Source organism: Glandiceps talaboti, chromosome 11 (genome assembly GCF_964340395.1).
Source record: "Glandiceps talaboti chromosome 11, keGlaTala1.1, whole genome shotgun sequence".
NCBI lineage: Eukaryota > Metazoa > Hemichordata > Enteropneusta > Spengelidae > Glandiceps > Glandiceps talaboti.
Window position 1 is genome coordinate 15,528,205 of NC_135559.1, and position 12,769 is coordinate 15,540,973.

Below are 12,769 nucleotides of genomic sequence, written 5' to 3' on the forward strand. Positions count from 1 at the left end.
CACACACACACACACACATATATATATATATATATATATACACATACACACACACACACAAGCATTTTGTGATGCTTATAGCACTACAAGTATTCAGTTATTATGTTAAAACCCAATAGATCGTATTATAGACTGCTTGTGTTTAATACTGTATTCTACTACGTTAAATATGGATAGTCGCAGGGTTTGCTGTATAAGAATTTACTGTTAACTACATTTTCTCTTTCTCTCTGTCTCTTCCTATCTGTCTCTGTCTCTGTCTCTCCTCTCTGTCTCTCTCTCTCTGTCTCTCTCTCTGTCTCTCTGTCTCTCTCTGTCTCTCTCTGTCTCTCTCTCTCTCTCTCTCTCTCTCTCTCTCTCTCTCTCTCTCTCTCTCTCTCTCTCTCTCTCTCTCTCTCTCTCTCTCGTACGTGTAAGTGTCTATACCCGTGTGGCTAATTCCTAAATGACACAAGCCCATTAGATTCTGGTACCTTAGAAAGACAGTTAGAGTGGAGAATTGCTTACATTCTGTTGGCCTACCTACAACTCTCTGTCTCTCGGTCGCTTTCTCACTCTTTCTGTCTCTCTCTGTCTCTCACTCTGTCTCTCTCTCGGCAACGTTTCTTTTGTAATGTTTATTTAATTATTGAAATCGATAGATACAAATGACCAATGATTGCTTTAATTTTTATTTCTATATAAAGAATAATCATGACAATTTGTTGCTACCATAATACCAAACCACAGCTCAGCATTTATAAGAAACTTTTATGACTGTGATTATCGTTTGATATGCATATGCTAAGGTAAAGATTAAACCATGCTGCTTTAGGAAATATTCGGATGTGCACTCAAGTAGAGAATGCTAATCTGCATACCCATAGAGGATAAGTCTGGTAGATGGCTTTTACGTTTGCCTATTCCCATGGGACTAGAAAGAACAAATACTGTTTCCTGTGAAATACTTGAAACTGCTTTTCATAAGACGATGAAGCTTTTAAGTATTTGAGGCAGTTAGATTTACAGAAAATCAAGTCGGATATTTTATCCAGTAATAGAGCCCTTCATATCAATTTTCCTGAATGCTACAAACCAATTACTTGTGAACAGTATTCATAAATCTGAGTCGTTTGAGCAATTTGATATTTGGAACAAAGTAGAAGATCCCACATTGTGATCAACGTGTCGTATTTAATGAGAGAGAGAGAGAGAGAGAGAGAGAGAGAGAGAGAGAGAGAGAGAGAGAGAGAGAGAGAGAGAGAGAGAGAGAGAGAGCATTTGATACCGTAACACATGAGACATAGAGCAATAGTGAGAGTGAAATCGAGAGAAAAATACCGAAACACAAAGTCATGGTTAGTGGGCCTACGAGAACGCGAGGGTTGAGATTGCTATAGTAAGGAAAAATGGAACACGTGCAAATGGTACAAACATCACTGGTCACGTGCACATGACTTCGTTGTTTTCTAGGCAGGTATTATCTCGTCTAGTCCGGTTCAAATACACAGCCGGTCTCATTACAACTCTAATATTTCTGATTCATATAATTGTAAACATATAGGTCATTTGAAGCTGACGAAGTAACCATTGCGAACTCACTAGACAAAAAGTGACAATATCACAAATTTTTGAATTGTTCGAATTGTCAGTTTATTATTTGGAGTCTCACACCGTTGTAGTGGCGTAAATATCCAACATTTCGATAACATGTTTCGGAGTTGCCGGTGGCCGAGTGGTTAAACCACTTGCCTTTTACCACTGCGGTCGGGGTTTGAACCCATCCAGGGTTTGATTAAATTTATCATGCTGTAAGTAAGAAGAGTGTCATTCAGTTTGACTCTACAGCACAACGAAGGCTTTCCCTGGTGTCCTCCTGCATTAACACTGAACCTACAAGGGATGGTCTTCATTGAACCTCTTGTGAGATAAGTGTTTATATACTTAAAGAACTATCCAGTATAGATATATAAATAAAGATTATTTTGATGAGAGGGTGCCCTTGAATATTAACGGACGAGAATTGCAACTGATTACCTTTTACTCTGTTCGAACATGTGGGGTTTGATATTTATGCAATATTTAATTATTATCAAAATATCCTAGAAATGCCTGGCTCCGCTTCGCTTCACATGTTGTGATTCTTTTTATGAGAGAACAGATCTCGAGACAGAGCGGGACAGAGACAGACAGACAGACAGAGACAGCCAAACAAAACGACAAACAAACAAATAAACAAACAAACAAACAAACAAAGTCAGACAGATACAGACAGACACACAGTCAGATAGACGAAAAGACACAGGCAGACAGACAGACAGACATGCCTTCATAACAGTTCGATTAGATTACTGTAATATTTTACTTTATGGTATTCCTTTATATGAGATTCACAAACTCCAAATCATTCAAATCTCAGACTTGTCAACAGATAAAAAAAATGTGACCATGTTCCTCCAATTCTTCATGATTTACACTGGCTCCCAGCTCAATTCACAATTTTATGTATTATTTTTATAGTTAAACCACTTGCGAGAAAAAGAAGACCGAGGCAGGGTATTTAAGTGATTCAATCTCACCAGAAAACTGTTTTTTTCTTCTTGGCCTTAAAATAGGTTTATAATGAGTGCAGAGTTCACAAACAGGTGGAATATTTATCATCGTTTCAATTTCGTTCAAATATGGACTTATCGTTTTCAAATTTCACACACTAATGAGCAGATGAATAAAGAGAAATCGTGTGTTTTTAGATTTTCGATTAGAAGTTTAAAAAGTATGATATTGACCTAGAACCGTCTCCCTTTTACCGTGTTCTTTTCCGATTTCTCTTGATAACAAACTACCACTGTTTGTTGCAAGGCTTGTACATAATCATTTATCTAGCTCTGTATCTCAGGATATAAATACACTCTCACATATTTATCAAGTGTAATAATCTATAATTTATATCCAAATGTGTGGTCAAAATATGGAAAATAGACCAAGCCTCGCCTAGCCTACGAAGAAAATTTCGCGACAATGTATCAATAATGGTGACCTATACATTGACCTCTATATAATTAGTGTACAGTGAGGGCGCGCCACTCAACGAAATCTTGATAATTTTCCCGTAGTACTAGTAGGAATGTGTAAACTCGTGGTGGGGCAGAAGGAAGTTCAACACGCACATGCCATATCCCGGGTATGTAGGGGATCACGAAAGCCGAGTGAAGTCGAGGATGGCAAGCTTTCCTGCGCTCAGAATAGGAGGCGTGGCGGGCATTTCAACAACATTTTTGACAAGTAACTTTCATTGGGACTTGACAAATCACAGATTATAGAGCTAAATTTCTTGCATAAATCATGAAATTCCGTACGGAAGGCATTCAGTCTAAATCTGGTACTAGTATGTTTCTAATATCGATATATTTTAAACAGTTTTTTGTATGTCTTGTCAATGTAATGCCCTTTATAAGAATTAAAGATTATGATTATGGTTATAATTCAATTCAATTCTGTTCATGCATCTAACATTCCTTGTAAAACTCATGGAAACATATTGATGGTAGCGGTCAGTGTCTCCTTCCAGTTTTGACACGCTGTTTTAAATGATTGTTCGTTGAATATGTTATTGGAGATATAGACAATGTTAAAAGCAGGAGGTAAAACAATACAACTAAGCAGGAAGTACTTCAACTTTTTTAAATGTCGGGACCAAAAGTATGAGCTCTGGTGCTATATTGATGTATCATTTGATTAAAAATATGCACTTCTGAGACCTAACAAATATATCAATTTTAGAATAGGTGGGTAGGTAGATTTTTCATATTTTTATTTTTTTAAATATTTTTTTTTCATATGTGTCTAGCTCAGGTAGTTATGTTTTCCATTGTTTTCCATGTGGTCTCTGTGTCTTGGTTTCTTCCCATTACATGTACTGCCATTACAGGTTAGAAGAACACTTTTATATTCATATTGTCTTTTTAAGTTGATATCAGTTTTCACATCCACTATTTCTTGCGAGACTTTTTCACAATCGTATTATTATTTTTTCTCGAATACGTACAAAAAAGTTTACAGTCATCGTGAAAAACTAGATGGGGTCGGGTAACCGAAACCAAACATATTTTTTATTAGGCCTGATTAAATTAGAAACATTGGAAAGGAGAGCTCAATCGAGTGAAATTTCAACATTGGCCTAATACAAAAGACGAAATAAGGACTTGTCTTTAGATGCCTTTAGAGAATTGTCATATCTGAAGAAAATTGAATGAGACAACATGAATGTGGAACTTCACACTGTAATAGTTTCAAAACTGTAATAACAATAGAATGAAATGAAGATACCCCGGGGAATGGGGGGGGGGGGTAAATAACACAGTCCAAAACACAACACCTAATCGGCAGGCTAAAGTGCAACACAATCAGTATTGATACTTACACTAGCATGAGTTCCAAGAACAAGAATCTTCTCTTACCAGTTTTACGACGTGTGAAAGGGGCATTATTAATTTAACTTTTTTTGGCAACAATAGATCTTGTATATTGAAACCTCTATCTGCTAGTATTGCACCGCCTGCTTCCAACAAATCAATGAATCCAGATTTGCTAGTTATGTATCGATCGGAAACATTTCCCGCCCACAATGTAGATAAAAAGGTGAATGCTCCTGACTCACAGTAACTAACAGTTTGAAAGTGTTGTGGGACTTATATGAACTATATCTTACAACTTGGGCTTTTACATTTCTTGGTGTCTCAATGGAAAATTCTGTACAATCTATGATTGCTCTGACATTGGGAAACTTTAATCTGAATGATAGGGGCATGTATTTATTAACTAGTTGTCTGGATGGCCATACCATACGCTTAGATAATACTGTACTCATGTAAGTAATCCAAGTGGTAAATATCTGTGAAACCCTTGATTGCGACACCCCAAACTGATCACTCATAAAAACAGTAAGAAGACCTAAACGAAAACGAAAGTGTCAATATATATTCTTCATATCTACTTAATTTTCTTTGTGGTCCACTCTCATTTCCTTTATTTCTCTGATAATTCTTTGCTTGTGCACTTTCCTTTCCACTCCAATACTTCAGCTTCATCTCACTTTCATCTAGAATACTGAAGAAATTATTTAATTTCTCTTTACTGGGCACACCAGTATACTGACTGACAGAGGAATCTGATTCAACTACCTTTTCAATAATAAGGTCACGGAGTAATTTACTTTTATTAGAAAGTGTTCTGGTCATAGACTCATTTTCCTTAATATATTTATCTATCTCAGCACATGTTATATCAGTTTGAGTTCCTGTACTTGTAACTGTACTGTTTCTGTTGTTATTATTGTTATTATTGTCACTTTTTTCACATTTTCCAGCATTCCTATTGTAAGCTGTATGTACTCAGTTCAAACAATACAGGTATCACTATAATTACATTTAGAAAGGGACTGTGTATAAACATTGACTAGTGCATGATCATGGGGGCTTTTAGTCGTATTAGTGTTGCTCACATACATAAATAATATCACTGGACACAGATGTAACAGTAACCAACGTTATTATTGTTCACAATGATTTCAGGACAATCTTGAATTTTGACCGTAGTCAATACAAATAGTTTAGAAATACAATTTCTTGAAAGTATTTACAAAGTTCAGTAAGTAAGTCTTTCTGGAAATATTACAGTAAAAGATATATACAAAAGTATTCTACAAAGTTCTTACAATGCTAATACAAAGTTATTACAGTTACAAAGTTACTATAAATGTTCATAAAGTGTCAATTGTTTAATAAAGGATACCTAGCTTTAAAGTATTCCACACAACTCTGCACAGTGATCACTAGTTGTAGGGTTTCAACAGCCGGTAATCGTGACGGCTTGTTCAGCAATCTGACGACACACACACAACTACAGCAACTCTACCCGTATATCGCAATTGTAAAATTAGGTAATCAGGAAAGCGTTCGATGATAGGAAATATCAATCAATGAAGGTAATCACGGGATAGCGTTGACAGTCGTTGATAATTACAGGAAATGTTCAACGGCAAACGGCTGACATAACACATGTACAGGACTTGGCTCACTATATCTACATGCAACAATGACGAAAGACTGTCTCATTTGCATAACGCACATGGTCTCTTCGAGGATACAGAATAGTTGACCAAGAAATCAAAAGTATCAGCAAGTCAAACTTCTTGTAAAACTCTTGTTAATCAATCTGGTAATCTGGTGTTCCGGCGATGACTGGAACACACCGAGATAAAGAAATTAAGGGTTTGTCGTTATACTGACCATACAATACTAAATCAAGTATAAGACCATAGTCATTGGTACTTGACGCAACATCAAGTTCACTGGCTTCGCTGACTACATGTACATGAATTATCTTCGACCCAACATCATTAACTATGTCGATCAGCTCCTTTTGCTTTCGAACATCAGCTTCCTTGGTCCTAAATTCAGTCTGTTCATTAACGATAAACGGCCGAATCCATGAAATTTAGACGAGTGTGCACAGTTAGATGCAACTCGGTTTCCGCCATACGTTAACAACAACAACAACAACAACAACAACAACAACAACAACAACAACAACAACAACAAAACACATCACATGACCATCCAAAAGCACAAGCCAAGACGAACGTTGGTGGCGTCATACTACCAAACCTCTACACTATCATCATTATCCCTTATTGATATAATTCTCACTTTGGCAGGTCTGTTATCGAATTCACCATTTTTACAGGGAGTACTAGTACGTGTTATATACTTGTGAGATTATCCACTCTATTCTGAATTCGATTCTTATTTAGTAATGACATTTCTAGTATGGATGACGAATTCTCAAAAGTATCAACTTGATTCTGAATTCAATTATGATTGACTGATAGCGTACAATGGAGATGTTGAGAATTCGATTCTTATTCTAAAAGTATCAACTTGATTCTGAATCTAATTCGGATTGAGCAATAGCGTTTCAATGGGGAGGTTGAGAATTCGACTCTACTTAGTGTCGATTTGATTCCGAATCCGATTCGGATAAAGCAAATTATCCTGCCAATGCTATCCACTTTTTCAAATTCTTCAGCGTCGTGTCCAAGAAAACGATATCGCCATGTAGAATATGTGTTCTGAAGGACATTTGCAATGTCGTCGGCAAATAGATCTATTCTTCTGCAAGAAAAATGATCCTTGGAAAAATATCTGTAATTTCCCCAAACGCTCATTTGTAAAACACATCATATTGCAATGCACACTGATCATGCAGAAATCTGATTCTTGCTCGTACTGTTATATTTCTAAAACGAGTAGGAGATCCCATATTGAGGAACTGTGTGCGAAAATAAGTAACCAGATTTTAAACCGAGTGCAAAACCATCGATTTTTGTTCCTACACACATTGCTGGAATGCGCAATTCTGGGGTATAGCTTTGAAACATGGTGTACCCTTAATTGGAAAATTAATTATATGAAACAATATGAAATTTGAAACTTATACTTAGGATATTGGTTGACAATCGACAATAATTAATTTTGCAAATTGAGCTATTCAGATTATCAGCTAAATCAAAGTACATATGTACTTCTTATCATCAATGCGTGTACTAAATTATCTGAAATTTAAAGTATGCATTCTAAATATATTGCTTAACTCTCAAAGTGATTACTTATGCAAATTACACATTACAATCAATAATGACATATTAAAAGTACATCAAACACGTATGATTTATAAGATACAACGTAAAGCTAAAAATCAAAGGTTTATCGCAAAATAAATAATATACTAGTATAAAATGAACACCAAACGACAGTGAGAAGAGCAATGTGCAAAGGGGAAAGAATGCAACCACGCAGAACCTTTAACAATTATTTTGATTTACAACTTTTAAAAAGCAGAAGGGAACATCTTTCTACAACATGACAAGTTTTCTTAGAAGACACATGTCGTCAAAAACTAGACTTCTGTGTGACTAATGGATGAAATAAATGTATGTATTTGCCTTGTTCTCTATGTTATGTGTCCAAGATGTTTTAAAGAGTCACACCTATATACTATAATGTCTGCAATGTGCACAAAATATCCTGGTTTTGATCATCTGCCCTTAATGTCAAGGTCAAGTTTAATGCCTCAAAAGAACACTTCCGCGTGATGATACAAGGGTAGACGCTTGAATCAAGTCTCTATGTATACTAAGGTTTCAGAGTTATGCAATAAATCATGATTTTTTTTACAATAGTCCACCATGCAGTACAAATTTATGTGAGCACCCAAATGTATAGCTAGCTTTTATATAAATTGCTCTTCTTCTGTGTTACCTGTAACCATGTTTCATAAAGAATTGGCAGCACATAATTACAAGAAATGTCTGTGACAAGGAATAAATAGCTGCATTCTGACAATTGGCCCTGGAGATCAAAGTCAAAGGTCATGGTCTAAAAATAAAGCTTGCCTCTGATAATATGCCATTGGCCACTTTTGTATTCAAGGTCTTGAGTTATACAGTAAGTATTGATTTTCAACTATACTTATGACTACCATTTGGTCAGCAATTGTTTTCCTTTCTTTGTTTGCCTTTTCTGTTTGTTCATTTATTTGTTTGTTTCTTATTTACTTATTCATATATTCATTGATTTATTTGTTGACGGCAAGGCATCTATGAAATATTTTTTGCATGCATTGGCAGTGCAGTAAATTCATTACATATTGACGAAAAAGTTAGGATCAAATTGAAAATAAAGAACAAGACACCAAACACATGACAAGAACATACGGAAGAGTAAGTGATCTCTAAGAGTGAGAGATTGGGGTTATTATAAATCATTAAACTGATGGACTAATTGAATTGATGTGAATTGAATGTATGCGATGTGTGCGGTGGATGCCCTGAATCTGAAGGATAGGGAGTGTGCTTCCAGAATATGGAATTTGTGTTGTGTTGATGAACGACATCATTAGTTGTGATAAGCTCAGAAAGGTATGATGTACTGTGTTATTAAGACATTTTTAACAATTTTATTCAAATTGTGGTTTTGTCACTCTTGGATGGTTGGCCAATCAAGCACCATCTGGCAGTAGTCGTCGTCTTTGTACCTTTGTTCACCTTTATTCACAGTTTCAGTAATTGTGGTTACCGATTCAAATTATACACATTTTCTATGCGTTTTCACAACCATAGGGCCAGCGGAACTGATGGCAAACCTAACTGCATGATTTTCCAGCTGTCGCAAACACTCGGCATTACTTTATTGGGCATTATGACACATCATTCCTTTGGTTTGTATACATAGCAAAACCATCGGAATTACTATATTTAATCACTGTTAAACTAACGCTGTTGATGTATTATCATACAACTATAATGAATACTCTCTATTCGGTCACAGTCGCTAGATAAGTTAGTCTGTGGAATTTGAGCGTCTGGGTGTACCTGACACATTATGATGTGAATGATGCTGTTGTTCCTTCGATAAAAAAGTAATGCCAGGTATCAGACCACGCACGTTTGGTATGTGGCCGTCCGTATGGTAACATTTAGATGTTACGCCCTAACATTTGTCTTCATTCAGCCAACGAAAATAAACGTGACCTAAGGGGTCTTTGTGACTACTACGAGTCGACAGACTATAACTATTGGAGAATAACATAATTATAACAGCATCGGTAATAGCAAAGAAAAATTGTAGAAAGTAATGGTAATTTTGAAAGTTTTGACTAATATTTCGGACACAGCAGAACCAGTGACGTAGCCGCACATTGTCGTAACATAGAAGCGCGTTATCTTGAAGTAGAACGACCAGAGTATATATATTGCATATGTTTTTGTTCTAAATGGCTCGTGCATGGTACAACAAAAAGTATTCCCTATTTCCCGCATCGTCATATATATGCTATACATCAATGGCAAGCCTACTTTCCATAATGTCACCTTACAAACATACATATTTCAAGACAACAATATCCAAAATAACCCTACATCGTTTTAACTATATGGCGTTTTTGCAGTCATTCCTCAATACCAATTCACCAACCTTTTAAACATAGAAGTATTTACTAATGACGTATTGTTAGACGTTCCTTGGCGTCCTGATATAACTTGATTGATCAGATTAAACCTGCACTAGATATAACTGAAGTATTGTTTCTAAAGGTGCCTGGAAATGGGCTTTACGCCCATTGGTTTACTTGAATAAATAAATATTATTATTTTTGACCAGACAACAGCAATACATTCACTGAAAATTGTTAAAATTAATAATTAGCCATTTCATTCTGTACATGTCATTTAGATGACTATTCTATTCTATCTATTAATAGTATAGTAATAAGTTGAAAATGTCAATAGGGCGCTGATTTTTTGGTGCAGACCCCAAAATCAATTTGGTTGTCTACATTGAACTATATATTCTACTACACTACTAACCACAGGGATAAGCGAGCATGTAACTGATTTATGGATTGATTGATGGATCGATTTATTTATTGATTGAATGATTGATATGCTCGAGTGTTTGTCTGATGTGATAATCACCCACTCGATTAGAGATAAAAGAAATTTTCGCGGTAACTGATCCCTGCTAATAATGAGATTAGGAATCCGTGACACTAAGTGGCCAAGTGATATACCGATTTGATTTGTCATATTCAGAATCATTAATGTCACGGATTTTAGGGGTGTTTTAATTTAGACAAGAGGAGAAGTATGGACAAGTTGTCTTTATTTAGTCAATAAAGAGAGAATTATGTACAGTTGAAAGAGAGAAAAGTAGCTAGGGAAAGAAGGAAAACATTTTTTATATCACCACAAAAATCAGTCAATTGATCAATATCACACAAAAAATAAGTCTTATTTCACCACAAAATAATCATTCAATCTTTCAATCAGTTAATCAATCAATCGATCGATCGATCGATCGATCGATCAATCGTTCGATCGATCAATCAATCAATCAATCAATCAATCAATCAATTAATCAATCAATCAATCAATCAATCAATCAATCAATCAATCAATCAATCAATCAATCAATCAATCAATCAATCAATCAATCAATCAATCGATGAGTTTCACACTAGCTTATCCCTGTGCGCCAGTGATTCAATAATATTCAGGCAATACAATATTATGAGCAAGTCATTTTATCTTTTAAAAATGACAAAAACGTTCCTAGTTGTATATAGTGCATCTTTAAAACCATACCATATGTGTATTCATCGCTATACTAGTATCCAATATTTTATTTTCATGCTGTTTCAAGTCATGGAAATTTCCAAAACGTTTTAGACTATAATGATCAATCTATGAGTAACTCAAAATGACATTTATTCCCTAATGGCCTAATACTTTAAAATATTACCATACGTGTGTTCATCGCTATACCAGTATTTAACAAGACCTTATTTTCATGACTTTCTCTTCATTTATTGTTGTGTTTATTACATTCTGCCGAAAGAGTAAATATGGTTGTCACTATTGACGACGTATTACTGCCTCATCAAATTCAAATGAAATGATAGCGGCATGTTATCAATTTATAATGTTGAAACCAATATTATTGGGAACAAGTCGAGTTCTGATATGAGTTTACCAGTTACAATATTTGTAGTGTGTAAATTATTATCTCTACATCAAGGAAGAGTTAGCTATTAAAGTATTATTCAAAACCCGTATCAGATTAGGATTGAAAGTGTTTTGTTTATTTTGTTTCTCATTATTCTTTCGAAATAATCAAGAAATTCAATGTTTAATACTTGTTGCACCAAACCACTGAAAAACCTGTCAACAATTATTTTAGACAATATGTTTGGTGTAATGACCGGACAAAGATTCATGATGATGATAATGATGACGACGACGATTACGACGATGATGCATGTTGCTTCTCTCTACAATGTTTGTCTATTTTGCTGTTTTGTTTTTTTTGTTTTTTTTTGTTTTGTTTGTTTGTTTGTTTGTTTGTTTGTTTGTTTGTTTGTTTGTTTGTTTGTTTGTCTATTTATTTGTGTGTGTGTCTGTCTATCTGGCTGTCAGTCTTTTTGGCTGGTTGTCTGTGTCTGTGTCTGTCTGTCTGTCTGTCTGTCTGTCTGTCTGTCTGTCTGTCTGTCATTTACAGCATTCCACTTATGCACATTATATTGTTTAGTGTCCGTTGTGGTGATGGTCGAATGGTAGAAATATTTATCACAAGATTTCGCATTATGCCGATTCATTTGGAAGCTTAATAAATAGAGACCTCATTGTGTCAAGACCAATATCATTCATGATGAGATTATTATCTGTCTGTCTGTCTGTCTGTCTGTCTGTCTGTCTGTCTGTCTGTCTGTCTGTCTGTCTGTCTGTCTGTCTGTCTGTCTGTCTGTCTGTCTCTCTGTCTGTCTGTCTCTCTGTCTGTCTGTCTGTCTGCCTGCGAATTTTGTCTAAACATTTTCTTTTTTCTTCGTAATACAGTGTAAAATCTGTCATAAACAATCAGTCGGTAGTATATTTTATTTTTTTCGGAAATTGACGCATGTTTGTGTTTTGTATGATATAATTCCACATCGAGTATTTTAGTAATTTTGTATTGTACTTTTAAAAGCCTAATTGAGGTATACATTGACAATTTTGTAGTATTATAACAACAGTGGACTAGAAAATCATGTTATCGTGATGTCGTTAATTTTTGCCCAGTACTGCTCCATACTCTACGATGTTTGCGGGCGCATCGTAAGCATCTTATATACTTGTGAGATTATCCACTCTATTCTGAATTCGATTGTTATTTAGTAATGACATTTCTAGTATGGATGA